We start from the raw sequence: 20,486 nt of genomic DNA, 5'->3' as shown, positions 1-20,486 counted from the left end.
CATCAAAATTTAAAGTGAACAATTGTCTTGATAAAAATGAGATGTTCTGAACTTATTTGGGGCAGAATTATCTTTTAGCCCCGTATATAAAACTATTATTGCTTTCTCACAACCTTAAAGTTTTAATATTAAAAACCTAACCCCTTTATCCTATATCATATATACTAAGCCATTCTGGTTTAAAATTACTTCTATGCCAGCATTTTCTAGTATTGTTTTTCAATGAAATCTGTACAATTAATAATAACCTTCTCTCATCTTTCTAGAGAGCCAAGGATGACACATCTCCTTATCTCCCTGTTTGTTCCATTAGATTGACATATTTTGCCTCATCTGTCACCTTCCATAAAACTCTGCTTTCAGATACGAGTTAATTCATTTTTAGTTGTCCTCAAAGTTCTAAAATAGTGATGTTTGACAGAATTAATACAGTGCTCTAGTTCTCTCTGTTCAACTGGTATTTAATTAAAGATCTTGGAGGCCATTTTTTTTCTCAGGTTATACCATTTAAAGAAGGAACATTACTTCCTCCATGGATAATACGAATACACCACACTACATGGCAACAAAGCTGCCTTCCTAAGGTCTCCCATTTAACAGACTGCTTTACTATGTATAAACTACCAGCAAGGCAGATTATCATTTTATTTCACTTTGATTTTACTTTTCATATTTTTGAACCACAACTCTACTATACCCTACGTTCTCTTACCTTAGAATTTCCAGAATTTCTGGAGTTTTAACATTCCCGTTTTTGTTTCATCTGGACTTCAAAAAGCCCTAATAGCATTTAATCTGAAGATTTTTGTATCTCTGGTAACAATGTAGAAAGTCTTTAGGCAATCAGAGCTACCTTGGAGCACAAACTAAAAATTCCTGTTTTAAATTCTTCTGAATTAACAGCTTTTGGAGAACAGCCCACTCTGGTATGTCATAACTTTCCATTCTAAAGGTAGCATGGATAATTTAAATTGGCATTTGCTATTTATTACACAAATAATTGTTCTTTTGGATGGCCTTTTGTAAGCTAGCACTTCCTAATCATTTTTTAGCTATATCGGAACCACAAGAGACATGTCAATTTAAGCAAACTTCAGAAGCAATCCACTAACAAACAGACTCTAGGTGGTGGTATAGGTTATTTTTTATCATGATGTTTTTCTTAAAAAGAATCAAAAGAGCCTTTAGTTTCTTTCACAGACACTTCTTCATTGGAAACTAACACTATTTTAGGGTGTTTAAATTAATAAAATCCAAGTTATGCAGAGTTTAGAGACACATGCAAGAAGTGGGTCTAAGTTTTCCCATAGGCGTTAAACTTGGTTTTCAACTACCTCAAAGGCACTGCAGAGAACTCATTAGAATAAAACCAAACAATGAGAACTACTTTTTTTTCCCCTCTCACTCACCTAGGGCAGATTCAGGGATAAGTATGGAAAGAGGTTTTTCCCCAGCAGAGTATATGAAACAGACTAGAGTAACATTTCTACAGCCTACAGAGTAGTAGTTGTTCCACTGACCGACTCTTCTTTGTTTCTAGCTACGAATTCCAGAGAAAAGTTACTATTGGTCATGAAGCCACTAGTCTCAGAACCAATAAAACTCAATCCACATTACCAAATCACTGGGCAAAACCAGTATAACTTACTTCGACACTGAAAAACATTTCAACATACTCCAGGCAGCTGAAGCACCATTTGTTTAAAAAGTCAACTTATTTCAGTGTTTCTTCAACAAAGGTAGCAAACTGGTGATTAAACACTGAATAATTACATCAGGAAGATGCCACCCACTTGTTAAACCTATGATTCACTAATAAGCAGGTTCAATGCAACTCATAACTTTAAAGAATGAATTACCAAAACCCTTTGCTTCACAAATTCTCTCCAAAAATGTAAAGAGCATCCATCATACATAACCGTTTTTTACTTCGGACACATATAGACAGTTTCTCTTCCTCTAAACAGTTCCCTCCACCACACACAATCACATTTTAATCATTTACATTACTGGAGAAAAAATCCAACTCAGTTCCACCAACTGAATGAAACGTCCTTGTACCTGGGAACGTCTTATACTTCTTTTCCCCTAATAATGTCTTTTTAAAAAATATTTTAAAAGCTCAAAAGTATTTATCATTCTGTTCTTTTACTATCTTCTGAACCCAATTAAGTCATTAACGAGATAGATGGTAGAAACTCCTGTAATGCTTCAGATCAACATGTGTCACAGGCTCTCAGACAGTTGATTCCTTTGTTCCTTCAGACTGAACACCAACTCTTGATTAAAATTTGGAAACTACTTTGGAAAAGATGGGAGAGTTTGTAGGATATTCCCAGAGAAACCCACTATAAAACAACAACATTCACTAGTAGTAAGGAGAACACAGACGTAGGAGGAGAGAAAAGAAGCCTCCTAAAGCCTCCCAAGACCTCCATGGGTTCACTCTAAATGTGAGCCCGTTTCCTGGCTCAGGGATGAGGCGATGGCTGAGGCCTCGGGTCCTAGGTGCCTCACCCTAGGGAAGGGAAGGACAAGTACTGACGGGCCGGGCCTTGGGGTCTGGCAGGAGCCGGGAGCGCTGTCCTTCTTCCTACTCACTTTTCCCCACCGGGAATCCGGAGAGCTCTGAGCAGGGAGGCACCCGGGCCAGAGGCGGGGAGCTGCGCCCGGCGCCGCCCAGGACGCCCGGGGCAGCAGGACCGAGAGCTGCGCGGCGAGAAGCGCCCCGGACTTGGGGCCGAGGGGGCAGCCGAGCGGGGCACGACCCCTGTCTGGTCACCCAGCCACCCGTGTCCCGCTCGCAGGGCAAACGGCGGCCGCCACTTGACCCAGGACCGGCCGGCGAGCCCGAGGCCAACTCCACAACTTGCCGGCCTCGCTGCCGGGGGCCCCGAGTTCCCGGGGAGATTCGGAGCGGCAGGAGAGGCGGGATTCCCCCGGAAACGATTCCTCCCGCGGCCGAGCCCAGCCCACCGTCCGCATTCGCTCCCGCGGCCACCGCGCTGGCCTCGCCGCCCCGACGCCCCCACGGCCCTGCCCGCCACCGCCGCCGCCACCGCCACCGCCACCGCCACCGCGGGCCGCGCTCCGGGCCGTTTCCGGCGGCGCCGCCGGCTGCTCCTCCGAGTCCCCCGGCTGCGGCCGCCACTCACCCGAGGCCGCCGCAGCTCCGAGCCTCGGGCTCCGTCAGTCTCAGTCCACGAAGGAACCCCGCCGCCCCGTCCTCGCTCGGCGCCCGGCGAGCTCTTCCCTCCGACCGGCAGTGCTGCCAAACGCAGCGGCGGGCGCGAGGCCACGGGCGCTCGGGCACGCGCGGGCGGGCGTGGGGTCGGTTGTCCCTCCGCCTCGCCGCCGCCGCCGCCTCCCGAGTTCGGGGCTCTGCTGCAATGTCTGCGAGGCTGACTTTGAGCGCCTCGCTCGCCGCCCGCCCGCAGCCGCGCTCCTCCCTCCGCCGCCGAGTCCGCCGCGGCCCAGTCCCTCCCCTCGCCGCTGCACGCCATTCAGCTCCTCAGCCAAGTTTCTTAACCCTTTTTTACCCCTCCTTCCCATTGTCACGGGGCGGGAGGAAGCCACTCGGGTCCCGGCAGCTCACTGGCGCTGTGGAACCCCCTCTGTTGTGTTGTTTTCTTCCCTGATCGCCCTCCGGATGGCCGGGCGGGGGCTGCAGGGCCCTGAGGCGGCAGGAGGACCGCGCCGGCCGGGAGAGGTGGGCGACCCTCGCGCCCCAGCGATCTCCCTGGGCTCCCGGCTCTGTCCAGCCGCCCCGGACCGCCGAAGGCGCCTGGACAGCTCCTCCCTGGGGCCCGGGGCGTCTTTCTCGTCACACAGGCCGAAAGCTCGCGTTTGGGGCACAGCCTGGGAGCCGGGACGCACAGGGTCCCCGCCTGGATGCTGGCGCCTTAGGGGTCCCCTCCTCCCATTTCACCCTGCAACACGCGGTCCCTTGGCTCCCCTCACCCACCTCCAACTTCCACCACCTTGTAACCTGTGTGTCCTGCTTCAATCTTGTTGGGGAAGGGGACAGGCACTAACTCCAGGTCACTTTGACCCCACGCCCAACTCGTAGTAGGCACCCAGGAATAAATATGGAGTGACTCCAAGAGAAAACTGGGATGGAGACCTGAAGAGTGCCCCGTTCAGCTCCTTGGACGGACGTAGGTCCCAGGAATAGGGTTTATCTTCAGCTGCTTTGTCACTGCGAAGTCTCCAGCGGAGTCTGTCAGCGAATCTACTTACTCATCCCCGGGAGGAATTCGACCCTACAAAACAAGGCAAAAAGGAACAGGGCTGCCACTTCTTCGGCAGCTCTCCTCGGTTCAGTCTCTGAATAAGAAATAACAATTACATCACGAGGCCCGGGCGGCAGCGCTGTGGAGCCTCTGGGTTTCCTGCAGCCTAATCTCTCTGAACCCGCCTCTAAATTGAGGTTATATGGATTCGCGAACAGAGAAAGTGGAGGGAGGAGAGAGTCATACGAAACCATAATTTCCCCTTCTTGTATTTGCTGTTTTAAAATCTTGTCCTCTTTACGCTCCCCAAACATCTAACTAGAACGATTCTCCCTCAACACCTCCCCAGATGTCAGGTTTCTTTTTGACTCTAGCATCTAGCATTTAGTAACTCGCCATGAAAAAAATTACCAGGGGAAATGAGTGCCATTGCTGAAATTGTTTGTGCTTGATACAAAAACGCCAGAGGACAGCTTAACCTCACCCTAAACTCTGAAATGGCATGCCCGTGTTAAAACACTTATAACACAAAACAAATGAGTGTATGAAGAACTCTAGTCTTATATGTAGGTTTTCATAGTCTTTAGAATTCTATAGCATTTGAAAATAGAGTTGCTAGTGTAATTTTAAAAAATGTATTCAAGTCATAAACAGCCTTCTATGCCTGTTATATAATGGCTGTAATGTGCATTCAGAATTTCCTTCAACCTTTAAAGATATGAATGAGTGTTTTGGAATATTTTCACAATCTTAAAAGCAAATTTTCAAATTACTGCTTCATAAATCTGGCACCTAGCACAGTGCTGGGCACATGGTAGGACTATTTTGCTTAATGGTGATAGTGCATTTTAGAGCAATTATTTTACATCACGCTAGCAATTCAACTGTGCAATCTGTTGCCATCTTATATAGTTTAAATCTCATATGATAGCTTATTATTTGCAACTTAGTAAAGTCTGCTGTTCTATAGAGCATCATTTATCCAGGATTGATGCAAAGCAAACTATTCCAGTTAAGTGATCTGCATAATTAGGGCTTGCCCCTCTAAAGAGTCAAACTTTTTAAAAAATTGCTTTAAACTGTTACACAAAGATTTTCTAATATGTATTATAAATGTGTCTATTTTCTTAAGCAGTTTATTGGACTTCATTTGGCTTTCTCTTGAAAATTCGAGGTTAATTATATTAAAATTATTTATTATAGTAGGTTGTAGTGGATTCAACAAATACATCAAGTTCCCATTCAATATAAGGTTTCTTCCTACGTGTTAGGGATGCTCCCGGGAGGTACATAAGCTACTCTCACTCTACTGAAGGACTCTGGGACACTATGACCTGGTGATTATCTCTGCCTTTTATAGTTTCTTTCTCCCCCCTTCACTAACCAACAATCTGTTGTCCTTTCTCTGTTGCCAGCATGCCTGCAATACTCTCCTGCTCTTCTGATTTGGCAGCTTCTGGTCTGGTGCTGACTGAGAATCCAGATAGCCTCACTTGTCACAATTCAATCTAAAGTAAAACTAAGTAGGTTCTATGTATAGGGCTGATGTGCTCACCGAAGGAGTAAGGCACATGAACCTTAGTGCATAGATTTTGGGACATATATTTGGACTGCTCAAATGTTGTTTGAAAGCATATTTTTTCTTCTTTACTGGGTTTTCGACTATTGAGGATGGTAAATAAACAACCTCCTAATAAATGAGATTACACAAATAACCCAACAAGCCAAGCAAGCATTAGTCCTGCCTTTCAATACTAGCGTTAAAAAGTCCACTGCCGTGTGTTAGATTACTTAACAAAGCTACTCACCTATTTTTAATATATCTTCTCAATGCCACAGAAATCCAGTCATTGAAATCCTGGACTCTTTTTGATAGTGCATTAATGTTAAGTAAATTACACACCTTTTGTGGAATTTATTTTTACTCAATCATGCTAATTGGGGCCATTGTGTTGTTTTTATCGTTTTTAAAAAATCAATACCTAAATTTCCTAAGAAAGTCATTGTAAAGATACTGAGGCATATAAGTCATATAAGAACGCCTGTTCATTAATTTGTATTTTTAAATTTTTATTTTTCAATTATAATTGATATTCAATATCACATTCATTTCAGCTGTACAGCATAATGCTTAGACATTTATATAACTTATGGAGTGTCCCTCCAATAAGTCTAGGCCCACCTGTCACTATACATAGTTATTACAATATTATTGACTATATTCCTTATGCTGTACTTTACATTCTCGTGACTATTCTGAAACTGCCAATTTGTACTTCTTAATCTCTTTACCTTTTCTACCCACCCTCCACTCCTTTCTTAGATTTGTATTTAAAGACAACTCTCATTTTAACTAATTGTGATGTGAAAATATGCCCTTCAGTTTATATACTTAAAAACACAAGTATTTCTATGAACCAAGGGTTCCTATGGGATCAGATACTCATAGTGCAGGCTCAATATGTTTATTAACCACAAAGAAGTAGTCTAGAAGAGGTATGTTTATGATGTACTCCCTGAATCTCTTCTCTAATAGTATTTCCCATATCATTTTGTGACTGAGTGTTTACTTGTCTGTATCCCACTCTAAATGCAAGCACTATAGGCACAGCGTCCATATCCCTCGTTCACATTTGGATACCTCCACCATCTACCCCTGTGCTCAGCAAACAGTAGGCATTTAGTAGATATTGGGCAAGATACTGTCATATCGCAGAGAACAGTGTTTATTTCTATTTAGGGTACAAGTGTGGGTTGAGGGGATTCGGAGAAAATTTTATAAAGAAAATAATGCTTCATCTGACTATTAAAAGATAAGAAGAATTTTCTAAATAGGCAAAGTGAGAAAGGGGTTCTCAGGAGAGGAAGAAGATAGTAGAAAGGTGTGAAAAAAAAATGCATTGAGAAGTACTGACCTCACATTATACACTTTGAACTAGTGACTTGAACTATGACAACTGACAAAAATATATAGAGGTCAAAATCTAGTGCAGTTATGCTATTATAGTCTCTTAACCTCTAGAGAAGCTCTGTCTAATAAAAATATAAAGTGAGCCACAAATGTAAGCTACATATGTACTTTTAAATGTTTTAGTAGCTACGTTGAAAAAAATACAAAGAAATAAAATTAATTTTAATAAGATACATTATTTAACCAATATACCATAAGTATTATTTCAATGTATATCCAACAAAAAAATTATTCATTACATATTCTACATTCTCTTATTTACTGTAAGTTTTCAAACTCCAGTGTGGCTTTTATACTTATAGCACATCTCGATTTGAACTAGTCACATTCAAGTGCTCAGTGACAATATGTGGCTAATGGCTGATATACTGGACAGTACAACTTTAGAGAATAAATGAAATCTTTAATAGTACAGTTAAGAAAAAATTTTTAAATGAAAATCTAAATCTTGTTAAATCTAAGAATTTATTTGTTGGTTACTGGTGTGTTAGCTATAGTATGTTATAAAGACCATTTTCTTGCATCTAAGCTTTTATGCCAGTTAGATAATCAGCAAAGTTTACATTTTATGTACTGTGTATTCATTAACCATACCATAGACACAACTACTCCTAGCTCTGTTAACTCTGGTTGTGGACTCTAAATGTAAACTGGCTTTATGGCAGAAATAAAACACTATATATTTGAGTTGAATAAGCTTTTAAAGAGTCTTCCCTAGAACACAGAACTATGCTAGTTCCTGTCAAGCATCTTCCTAGCTATAGAAGCCCAGGGTTTTGCTCTTCAATTCTCCCATGCCCAGTTACTTGTGAACTATAAAATCCATCCCAGCCCTTGTTTCAGGCAGTCACTCGCCTGAAGTTGCAGCAGTTATTATGTACTGTGGTGTCCTCAGTATTGAGAAAGGTCTAAGGAGCTAAGATAAAGATGTTTAGATATCTCATCTGCAGGTTACTAGGCAGTTTCCCCTAATGAGACTGGAGCCTTTTTCTTTCTGTGGGGCTTGAGTGCCAAGAAATGGCAAAACCAGGACACTCAATTTCTACACTAAAAATGAATAATGAAAACTGGATCTTAAAAAAATGTCTGAAAATTAAGTGGTCTTTATAACATAGCATAGCTAAACACCAGTAACCAACAGAAAGTAGTTGAAAATATATAAGAAAAAGGCACATACTTCAATGAAATACAAATGTGGACATCTTCTCTTTCCCCAAACAAGAAAATGTCTAGTATAGTTAGGAAACTAAAGCTAAGAAATCCCAATGAAAGTGAAGAAAACCTGTCAGTTTTGATGATGTGTCAGTTTAACATGTCTAAGTGATTGAAAGTAAACATTATATAGAATCCTATCTTTTTATATAGAAATGGATTATGTAAATTTCATTAAGTAGTCTTATCATAAATGAATATAAAATTTGGGGGGAGTATTTTACAAACAGACATCTGTATACAAATCCATTGGGTAAAACACGATCCTATTAATTTTTAGAGATTTTATTCAGATAATTTTCAACTAAAGCAAATATCTGTTTTCCCAAATAATTCAGAGTTTTGCAGGAGGAAACAAAGCTATAAAGAAAACCTGATGTATATTTACCATTTGTGCAATTATTTTGACCCTCAAAAGCTATAGACATAAACTCTGATATCTGTTTTAGATTTATTTAGTTTATGAAACATGAAACTCTTATGTAGTTCATCTCACAAAACCAAATTAAAATTATCTTTACCCTCAAACACACACACACACACACACACACACACTCCTAAGATTTCACATGATTCGATGGGGAAAAAATAGACTTTTCAATAAATGGTTCTGGGACAACTAGTTATCCACCTAGAAGAGAATGATATTTGACCCTTTCTTCACTCTATACACAAAAATTAACTCAAAATAAATCATAAACCTAAATGCAAGAACTAAACTATGAAACTCTTAGAAGGAAATATAGCAATAAATCTTTCATAAACTTGCTTAGGCAAGATCTTCTTAGATATGGCACCAAAAGCACAAGTGACAAAAAGGAAAATAAATATATTAGACTTAAAATCTTTTGTTCTCCAATGGACACTATCAAGAAAATGAAAAGATGACCCACAGAATGGGAGAAAAATTTGCAAATCATATATCCGTTAAGAGAATTGTATTTAAAATATACAAATAACTCTTACAACTCAATACCAAAAAGACTAATACTCAATTTTTAAGATGAGCAAAGGGTCTAAATAAACATTTCTTCAAAGAAGATAAACATTAGGCACATGTGAAGAGGCTCCATATTATTAGCCATCAGAAAAATACAAATCAAAACCACAATGGGGATACCACTTCACATTCACTGGGAATGGCTTTAATCAAGAACAAGAAGAAGAGGAGGAGGAGGAGGAGGAGGAGGAGGAAGAAGAGGAGGAAGGGGAGGGGAGGAGGAAGAAGTATTGAATGCTGCTGAAAGATTTTAAATGTTGCAGCTACTTTGGAAGAAAGTCTGGCAGTTCCTCAAAAGGTTAAGCATAGACTTACTGTATGACCCAGCAATTCCACTTCTAAAGTATATACTCCAGAGCAGTGGCCCCCAATCTTGTTGGCACCAGGGACTAGTGCTCCTAGGAAAATGTAATGCCTGATGATCTGAGGTGGAGCTGAGGTGATGATGTTAATTTTAGGGAGCGGCCATAAATACAGATAAAGCTCCTAACAGGCCACCAACCCATACCGGTCTGCAGCCCAGGTGTTGGGGACTCCTGCCCTAGAGAAATGGAAACTTTATTTCCACACAAAAATTTACACATTAATGTTCCACCAGTATTCTTCAAAAAAGGGTTAACTACCCAAATATCTATTAAGTGATGAATGGATAAACAAAACGTGATGTATCTTTGCAATGAAATACTCCTTACAAATAAAAAAGAAATGAACTACTGATACATGATACAACATAATTGAACTTGAAAAGATTATGCTAAGTAAAAGAATCCAATCACAAGACCACATATTGTATGATTCCATTTATATAAAATGTCCATAATATGTAAATCTACAGAGACAGAAAGTAGAGTATTGATTATCTAGAACTGGGGAGAAGTTTGGGAAGAAATGAGGATCAACTGGTCATGGGTATAGGATTTATTTTTTGAGTGATAAAAGTGTTCTAAAATTAATACTGGTGATATTTGCACAATCCTGTATATATATAAAAACCATTAAATTGTACACTTTAAATAGGTGAATTACATGGTATGTGAATTACATGGTATGTGAATTATATCTAAATAGAGCTGTTGTGTTTTTTAAAAAACAAAAACTACAGAAACTTTCTAGATTCTCATTGTGAAAAAAACACCCCCAATTTTGACACGTATTAGAAAATAAAATCACTAAATGTTTTAAAAATGTCACAATTCAAAATTATTTTTGCTTGATATGATTTGTCAAAAATCAGCAAAATAATATATATCTATAAAACCATGAAACTACATGTTGGAAATTAACTTTGTCTGCTTTATGATTCTTAAATGGCATAGTGCAGTCAGGGTGAAGGACAGTTTTATCAAGAGACCTCAAGTGTCAGGAACTTAGTGTACACCATGCTAAGGCTGTGTACGTGTGGTTTTTTAGCAATGCCAATATAAAATTCCAGAGGTGACCTAGGAAAGTAATTCTGGATAAACAGCATATACCACTAATGTCCCACAAAGCTGGCTTATGCCAGATTCATAACTCCATAATTTATAATAGTAACTATTCCTACAAAGCTAAATGATTACTCCTGTTAGATAGTTCAAGGTATTATGTTTCCTAAAAGCTAGATATTAGAGAAATTGAATTCCAGATTCCATTAGTTAACAACTACATTTGGCCGCTAGTAACAGAGACAAGAATAAACAGTGACTTAACTAAGATAGTAGTTTTTTTTTTTTTCTTCAGTGTAAAAGAAGTCCACAAATGCATTTCTGGGCTGGTTTAATGATACCATCATCATTTTCAGATTGCTTCAATTCAGTCATTGTTAGCTCTTGGTTTTCATCCTCAAGATTGCCTCATGATGTTAGTTGGCTACTAGAACTCCATTCTTCAAATCTTCATTTTAGGCAAGAAGAATGTGGGTGGCCTACCACCTTTTTAAGAAGTTTTCCTGAAAGGATGACCCAACAACTCCTAACATTTCATTGGCTGTATCCAGAGGGAACGTGGGGTATATCGTATTTTAACTAGGAACAATACTCAAATAAAATCAAGAGTTTGTTTCTAAAGAAGAAGAATAGACTTGATATTGAGTTGATGTATTCATTTTCTCATGCTGCATAATAAATCATCACAAAATTAGTATATTAAAATAAGAAATGATCATTTGGGAGGTTTCTGGTCATGATGGCAGAGTAGATAATGCTTGCCTTGTCTCAAAACCATATCAAAATTACAACTAAACTACAGAACAGCCATCATTGGGGTTGCCTGAAGTCTAGCTGAAAAGAAGTCCTATAACTGGGGATATACACAAGAGACCTCCTCAAGACTGCTAGGAGGGACAGAGACACATAATGAGCTGGTCCCACACCCACGTGTGCTGGTTAAAAATTGAAAGGGATTACTAGGCTGCCAAGGTACCCCCAGAGGAACAAGGGGTCCAGGCTCCACACCTGCCTCCATAGCCTAGGGTTCCAGCTGGGAAGAGAAGTCTTCCAAACTTCTGTCTGTGAAAACCAGCAGAGATTGTGGCGGAATAAGACGGAGAGCTGTGAGAGTCACAGACTCTCCTCTTAAGGGGTCCACGCATGAATTTACTCATTGATAGACTAGCTAGCTTTGAGCTCCAGTGCTGGTGCAGCAGCTTGACAGGCACCGGGGACATATGAGGAGGAACTGAATTATTGGGCTTCAGGGCAAGGGCCAGAAGAGCAGCTTTCTCTCAGACTAAGTGCTGGTGAAAGCCATTTTCTTTGTTGAGCCCAATCCTTTCCTGCCATGCAGAGTCAGGTGGTAGCCATATCTGAGTCTCCACCAACCTGGCTAACTCTGGTCATCCTGCCCAGATGATTCCCTAAGACCTCACTACACCCAACTTGCAGGCCTACCAAAGCAATTTCCAGTGGGTTCAGCCTCAAGCCTGGCACTAGTGGCAGCCAGCCTTGGTTTGTGGATTGGCCTCTCAAGTCACCTCCAAGCCAAGTATAAGTGGTGGCCACCTGCGAATTGCTTGATGGCTCTTGCCAGGTGGCGCCAGGCAGGGCACAGACTGCAGCTGAACTTGGCCTGTGTCAGGGGCCCTCCCAGGAGGCCCTGGGGCTGGCACACCTGATGGCCAGCTTCAGACCCAGCTGGAGCACTACCTGGCACTATATCCAAGGACAATACACCCAAAGGGCAGATTCAATAGGCACTATGGCCTTGCTAAATTGAATCCTGTTCTATAGGGTCAACCCCTCACCAGCCAGTCCTCACAATCAGCCTGAGGGTCAATCCCTGCTATTGATGTACAAACAGCAACCAAGGCTCAACTACAACAGAAAGACACACACAACCTATACAAGTGACACACCTGAAGCACCTGGCCCAGGTGACCAGGAAGACTGTGCCACTGGGCCCTACAGGCTACCTACTATATAAAGCCACTCTGTTAAGACTGGGAAACATAGCAGTCTTACCTAATACACAGAGACAAACACAGGAAGGAAGTCAAAATGGAGAGACAAAGAAACATGTCCCAAATGAAAGAACAGAACAAAGGTCCAGAAAAAGAACTAAGCAAAACGGAGACAAGCAATCTATTAGATGCAGAGTTCAAAGCACTGGTTATAAGGATGCTCAAAGACCTTAGGGGAAGAGTACGTGTACTCAGTAAAAACTTTAACAAAAAGATACAAAAAAGATACATAAAAATGGAGATAGAAAATATAAAAAAGAACCTATCAGAAATGAAGAACACAATAATTGAAATAAAGGTTATAGTAGAGAGAATCAATAGTAGATTAGATGAAGCTGAGTATCAAATGAGTGATTTGGAAGTTAAGGTAGCAGAAAGCACCCAATCAGAACAGCAACAAAAAAAATCCAAAAAAAAAAAAAGAGGAAAGTTTAAGAGGCCTCTGAGACAACATCAAGCCTACAAACATTCACATCATAGAGATACCAAAAGAAGAGAGAGAGCAAGGAATTGAAAACCTATTTGAAGAAATAATGATGAAAAACTTCCCTATCTTGGTGAAAGAAATAGACATATGGGCCCAAGAAGTGCAGAGAGTCCCAAACAAGATGAATCCAAAGAGGCCCACACCAAGACATATCATAATTAAAATGCCAAAGATTGAAGACAAAGAATCTTGAAAGCAGCAGGAGGAAAGCAGTTAGTTACCTACAAGGAAGCTCTCATAAGACTGTCAGCCAATTTCTCAACATAAATTTTACAGGCCAGAAGGAATTGGCAGGAAATATTCAAAATAATAAAAAACAAGAACCTACGATTAAGATCACTCTACACAGAAAAGCTATCATTTAGAATTGAAGGACATATAAAAAGCTTCCCAGTCCAGAAAAAGTTAAAGGAGTTTAACACCGACCAGTATAACAGGAAATGTTAGAGAAAGTAGAAGGAAGAGGAGGAGAAAAAGGAGGAAGAGGAGGAGGAGGAGGAGGAGGATGAAAAATATGAATAATAAAATGGCAATAACAACATATCTATCAATAATTACTTTAAATGTAAATGGATCAAAGGCTCCAATTAAAAGAAATAGATTGGCCAAAAATGAGCCCCTCACATATGCTAACTGCAAGAGACTCACTTTAAATCTAAAGATACACACAGACAGAAAGTAAAGGGATAGAAAAAGTTATTTCGAGAAAATGGAAATAAAGAAAAGCTAGGGTAGCAATACTTATATCAGACAAAATAGATTTTGAAACAAAAGCTATAACAAGAGACAAAGAAGGACCCAGTTATCCCACTTCTTGATATTTATCTGAACAAACCTAAAACACTACTTTGAAGAGACATATGAATTCATATGTTCATTGCAGTATTATTTACAATAGCCAAGATATGGAGGTAACTTGGTGTCCATCAATAGATGAATAGATAAAGAAGAGGTGGCACATATATACAATGGAATATTATTCAATCATAAAAAAGGTTGAAATCTTGCCATCTGCCTCAACATGGATGGACCTAGAGTGTATTGTGCTCAGTGTAATAAGTCGGATAGAAGACAAATGCCATGTGATTTCACTTACGTGTGGAATCTAAAGAACAAAATAAACAAAACAAAACAGAAAAAAACTCATAGATACAGAGAACATTCTGATGGTTGTCAGATTGGGCGGGGGAATAGGGGATGAAAGAGAAGAAGGGACTAAGAAGTACAAATTGGTAGTTGCAAAACAGTCATGGGGATGTAAAGTATAGTATAAGGAATATAGTCAATAATACTGTAATAACTATGTAAAGTGTCAAGTAGGTACTAGATTTATTGGAGTGATTACTTTGTAAGTTATATAAATGTCTAATCACCATGTTGTATACCTGAAATTAATATAATATTGTATGCTAACTGTAATTGAAAAATAAAAAAAAGAATATTTAAAAAAATCAGTAAAGTAAGAAACACTATTATCTCTTAGCTTCTTGTAGGTAAAGAATTCAGAAACATTTTACCTGGATTGTTTTGTACAAAGTCTCTCATAAGGTTGCAATCAGGTATTGGCAGGGGCTTCAGTCATCTGAAGGCTTGCCTGAAGCTGGAAGATCCAATTTCAACAAGCCTCCCTCACAAGACTGCTGGCAAGGGCCTCAGTTCCTCACATGGCTGTTGGCAGGAGGCCTCCAGTCCTTGCCACATGAGCTGCTCCACAAACTGCTTAAGTATCCTGATGATGTGGCTGCTAACTACCCCAGAGCAAGCTACCCAAGAGAAAGCAATGATGAGGTAACAGTGTCCTATGTAACCCGGTCTCCTAATCCACAAAAGATACTTCCAATTTTTCTATTAATTAGAAGTGAGTCACTAAGTTAATTCTACTCTTAAGGGGAAAATCATCTTGGAGGGAAGGGTATCAAATAATTCATGGAATTATTTTAAAACCACCACAGTAGGCCGTTAGCATTTCTTGTCATGGTCTATCTCTGGTTTTCCAAACCAACATATACTCCTTTGTTTTCATACATAGGACAACCTCACTGCTTCTCTAAGGGATCAGGACCTAAATCTCTTTTTGTTACTGCATCAAATCTACTGCCTAAGATTTCTGGATTATGTAAAGTTCTCTCTAAGAAGCCCAGATGGGGCTCCTTATTAGCTGGCAACCAATAAACTAAAGAAAGACATGTTTTCAGCCATCAGCACATTTAAGTTTTCAGTGGTAGAGAAGGAACTAATCATTGCAATAAACCTGTCCATTTAGAAAAGGAAGAATGAGAAACACACATTAGTCACTATTCCATAAGAACTATCAAAACCTACCGAGCAGGAATAGCCAGGGCTACTTGCCCTAGCACTGCAGGAAGTTCTTTGGTTGGCTAAACTGGGAGCTCCTGGTTCTTTCTCTCAAATATTTTCCTTTATGCCTTGTTCTCTCTTGCTCCTGGATCTGACCCTGGAAGGTTCATACTTGTCAATTTTCTTTAACAAGTATATCTGAGGTAGGCGGGGATTGGGTGGGGGGTGGGGCGGTCTTCTTGGAAACCTTACTAATTTTGAAATATTGGGACATGGGGTCGTTTTAAAGTTTTAATGATCACCGACTATTGCAGACCAAGTTTTTATTTCCTTTGGGAAGATAATTTCTTCTAACATTTAGCAGACTTTGTTTCCTTCCGATTTCATGTAAAAACTACCATAATCAAAAGTCTTGCCCAGGTATGGTTTTTGAGCCTGCCGATTCTCATCTTTTATTTACTGGGCTATGTGATCTGATCATCCTTTTGCCCCTTAAATTAATGGTGGCTACCTTGAGAGCATCTGAAATAAAAGGCTTAGATAGGGATGCAAAACAATTCATCACTTCTTGCTAGGAATATTTATCACTGCTGCTTTATGACAAAGCAAGAGTCTTACCTCCTGCTAAGGTAGTTTCATGGCCACAGCTTAAAATTTCCTCAAGTTCAGGTACAAAGGCAGATGACCTTTTCAACATTACAAAGCTCAAATCTTTGGCCTCTCCATCAGTGTCATTAGCAGGCACAGGCAGAAAATGTAAATCTTAGTAAATCTTTCCTTCCTTCTATCTCTGCTTCCACTAAGTTTGGTTCTATTCTGAGTTTGCCTAATTCATAAGATTATGCTAAAGATAACAAAAATTAACCACCACCTACCAATACTACAAATTTGTTTTACTATTTTTCTTAATAATAGAGTCTCAGCAAATAGCTTGCTTTTTGAGGTAAGCAAGCAACAGTATAAGCGAACATTTGGCTGACACACTAAAACTAGACCCTTACCACTCACTGCCCAACTGCTTCTATTAAATCAGTGTTACTTGTACTTTGCAGCATCTCATCTCTGGTACTAACTAATACATTGGCCATTATTCTTTATTTCAGAAAAAAAAATTAACTCTAGTTAGTTTAAGCAGAAAAGGGCTTATTATAATGTAATACATAATTTACAATTTTTTTTTGCCTGGACTCAGGAACCAGGCTTAAATAATACATAAGGGAAATATCTGGGTGCACAATGGGACAGCCAAATGGACCTCCACCTGCCATCTGCCACTTATACCTAAGGAAGATACAAAGTACTAGAATCTCCATTATAATTCTGTAGAAAAACTAATACCTCAATCATCTTACTTGCCAAATGGCCCCATAAATTCTGCCTCATGATGTTCATATCTACCTTTTCTGTCTTATATAAGTGCATCTGGTTGTCAGAAACCACGACATATGTGAAACTACGTCATCTGAGTCTGAGAAATGCATGTAATATTTAGCTTTTCAGTTTCTAGTGACCAGAAAAGTATGCTAAAAAGAGATTAGAGTGGTGTTTAGTATGTCATCCTATAGAATTGCCACAGTGATCAAAGGATAGTTTCCAGTAGAGATCAAGACCCAAAATCTCTGAAGCATAGATTTTGGATGAACAATAATTCATCTAAAAATCAGTAAATTGGGGTAAATTTTGCATTAACTGTATTTCATTGTATTGTTCCTCATGGAAAGTTGGTCAACAAGTGTTAATCAGTACATTATATCTCTATCTTACAGGGATACAAAAATACATTTACTCTTGGATAAGGCATCTTTGATTTTAAGAAAGACCTATGCTAATTAATTTGGGGGAAAAAAAACAACTAAGGTACAAAACACATGGAATCTAAGAAAATGTTTTCCCAATAGCTCTCAGGAAACCATAACTCTTCATTCTGGTGCTCCACCAATAATGTGCCTTTATTCTTCACTTGTTCAGACTGTCTATTGGTCCAGTTCTCCAAAGAGACAATTTGATTGACTGTTAACTAGCTAATGAACTATTTATTTTTCAGGCAAATATCCTCCTGGTCTAATCACTGCCTGGTCTAATCAGCCATAGCTATGAGTGGAGGCGAGGGAAAGTTCATTTAGTACAAAGAATTGACATTCCCAAGCCTGTGAATAAAGCTGTTAAAACTAGAAGGGTAAGATAGGTGCAGTAGATCAATAAACTAATGTTTCTAGTATAGTCTTTATTTTTTGCAACACATAAATTAAGACTTATAATATTGTAACAACATCATTAACATTATTTACAAACTGCCTACAAATTAATACTTAGGATTCTTACATACAAAATAGATTAAACATATTCATTCTTTCACCAATTATTTATTGATTGTCTACTAAGTCTCTTGCAGTACACTATATGAAGTTATCTTGATACTAAGTAAATAAATCATGCTTACTTGTTTAGTGGCACCCATAGAAGAAGATAGTTAATATTTAGTTTGGTATGTTCTTTAATAAAGATATGGTTAAGATAGGTGTTACAGAGAAAGGAAACATTTGTTCATATTTTGGAGGTTCAAGGAACATTGTCCTCCTGTGAAGAAGTGATTATTGAAGTAGATCATGAGTAATAATTTACCAACATATTTTTTCCCCTTAATGGTTAACTTTTATAAAGCTATTTAGTATAACATTCTGTCATCAAATCATACATTACGATGTTATTACCCTTTCAGGAGGCTTCATTGATTATCAATGTGCCAATATTTAAAGCTAGAATGTTATTTCATCAATTAGAAGCAGATTCAGATTCCTCCCATGGGGTAAAATTTGTTTTTCTAATAGCCACATTGCTTGCCTGCACATCAGAACTTTTCAGGTCTCTTTGTAGTGTTGATTGTTATAATTTCCATGACCTCTTCTGTGGTATCAAGGCCAGCCTTAAACGAATTTGTAAAATGTACTAACCTTACTTTTGGTACCAATACATGCACTTTTTCTAATTCGCTTTTAGTACGACTTCATAATAACATTGTACATTTATGTATGAATTTTCTTTCCAACACACCACCAATTGTCTCATGTTCTACTAAGGAAGGAGATTGTAATCAAATAATGACACAATGCTTTCTTACATAAAATTTTAATCTTATATTTATTGAAAGGACACTTTTAAACTTATTTACACATAGATTTTTAAAATTATTTACTACTCATATATAAATAAAAGGACAATATAAGTGAAATGCATTCTTTAACATATTCCCCAAATGTTTTTACATTGAGTCTGTCTCCCAAGAATCACCTTTTGACTCAGATATAGATGTCTATGTTTGTTTGTTTGTTTGTTTAAACAAAATTTAACCTTCTTCACCTTCAAGATGTATAGACGATACAACATTTCTTAAAAGGGTGTTTCACTATTATCTGGGGTTAATTTTTACAAGCTGCTGACTTCCATTGGACATGTTTCAATATAGATACACTGGCAAATGACACCAACAGACAATGACTGTAAGACACATTCTCATTTCAACATGTTAAAACATCAAATAATAAATGAATGATATATGACAGAACCAAAGACACACGATCTTATTTGATAATTTATGTTATTGCGCTCTTGTATCTCTTGAATATTATCATAATAAAGTAGGATAATTCAGGTAGTCATTGATTCTCATTTTACAAGTGAAGTACTGGATATCTCCCAAATTAAACTACTTGCCCCAGTGACACAAAGCTAATCAGGAATAGAGATGGCTCTATGTTCAGTAGAACTGTGGCATTTCATTCACAACCCAAGTCTCTTTCCACTAGTTTGTGCTCCTTCTCATTATGCGTCTTGAATGTTCTTGAATAGATCTACGTTGTAATTTTCAATCTGCTACCTATTACTTATCCTCAACCACTGAAAAATTTAATTCAACAGTTGATAAACTATACTTTAGAAAAATAGTAATAAGACTTTCTGTTTTTCAAAACTAAATAATGGTCTTCTCTTTCCAATATGCAGGGGAAAATACCAACTATTGAGAAGCTTTTTAAATTAAAATTTCCTCATATTTTTTTCTTTACACCTAGTTTTTGCTAACTATTTGTTCATACAAGAACTTATTTCATATGATTGATATTGAACTTATCCAAAACAATCAATTTTAGTTTATTATAGTAACATTTCAGGCTGCTGTGGAAAGCTTTGCCACAAGTGTTTCATTTCTTAAACAAATATCAAAAATTTTATTTTATCTATTCTCCTAGAAACCTGTTCTCTTCTGGACACAGATATACCAATGCCTCAAATACAGTAATCCTTGTTAATAAAATGGCCGGTTATTATGTTGGACTCCTTAAAAGAGGTCTTAGACAATTCACCATGAGTGAATTGAAGAGTGGAAACTTGAGACACTCCATAGGCCATTAAGGGGTTTTTGTTTTGTTGTTTTGTTTTTACTAGTTGGGCATTTTTAAATTTCTTCAATCACATAATGTGAACAGGTCATTCTAATCTTAGAATATCTTTACTTGTCATCAACATTTTTTTCCACCCCATTTTGTGGTGAGTAGCTCAATTTTGCATCAAAGAACCAAATTTACAGGTTCTTTCCACCCAAGAAGGAGCTGATACACCTTATTAATCTTTCTAGGAAGCCAGGCTGACTCTCATTACTTCAATGCATTGTATATTTAAAGCATGTGTAATTTAATCCTGTATTTGATTGTAGGAAAATTTTTAGTATAGGTTTGAAAACTATCAAATAGCATCTGTTACTTTCTCCATTTTGATTAAAACATGCTCACAGGGAAGCTAGTGGTTTGTCTGTTAAGTCAAACACTAATGAAACATTTGCTAAAATAATCTCTAAT

General features: G+C 38.6%; 1 protein-coding gene across 7 annotated transcripts in view; it reads right to left on the bottom strand.

The window, feature by feature from the left end:
- Nucleotides 1-4,369, bottom strand: part of NRIP1 (nuclear receptor interacting protein 1) — an 85,962-nt gene extending 81,593 nt beyond the window's left edge. For 2 of the 7 annotated variants that reach the window (XM_039855129.1, XM_039855137.1), the window contains exon 1: nucleotides 3,156-3,289. The gene's annotated coding sequence lies outside the window, so the exon portion shown is untranslated. Of the gene's footprint in view, nucleotides 1-2,517; nucleotides 2,541-3,155; nucleotides 3,391-3,964; nucleotides 4,099-4,123 lie in introns of those variants that run through there. The other 5 variants (XM_039855136.1, XM_039855132.1, XM_039855133.1 and 2 more) reach the window with 5 other exon arrangements.
- Between the last annotated feature and the right edge of the window lie 16,117 nt (nucleotides 4,370-20,486).

The sequence above is a fragment of the Pteropus medius genome, unplaced genomic scaffold, assembly GCF_902729225.1.
Source record: "Pteropus medius unplaced genomic scaffold, Ma_sr-lr_union100, whole genome shotgun sequence".
Lineage (NCBI taxonomy): Eukaryota > Metazoa > Chordata > Mammalia > Chiroptera > Pteropodidae > Pteropus > Pteropus medius.
Note: the sequence above shows the minus strand (reverse complement) of the source record. Positions and strands in the feature narration are given on the sequence as shown.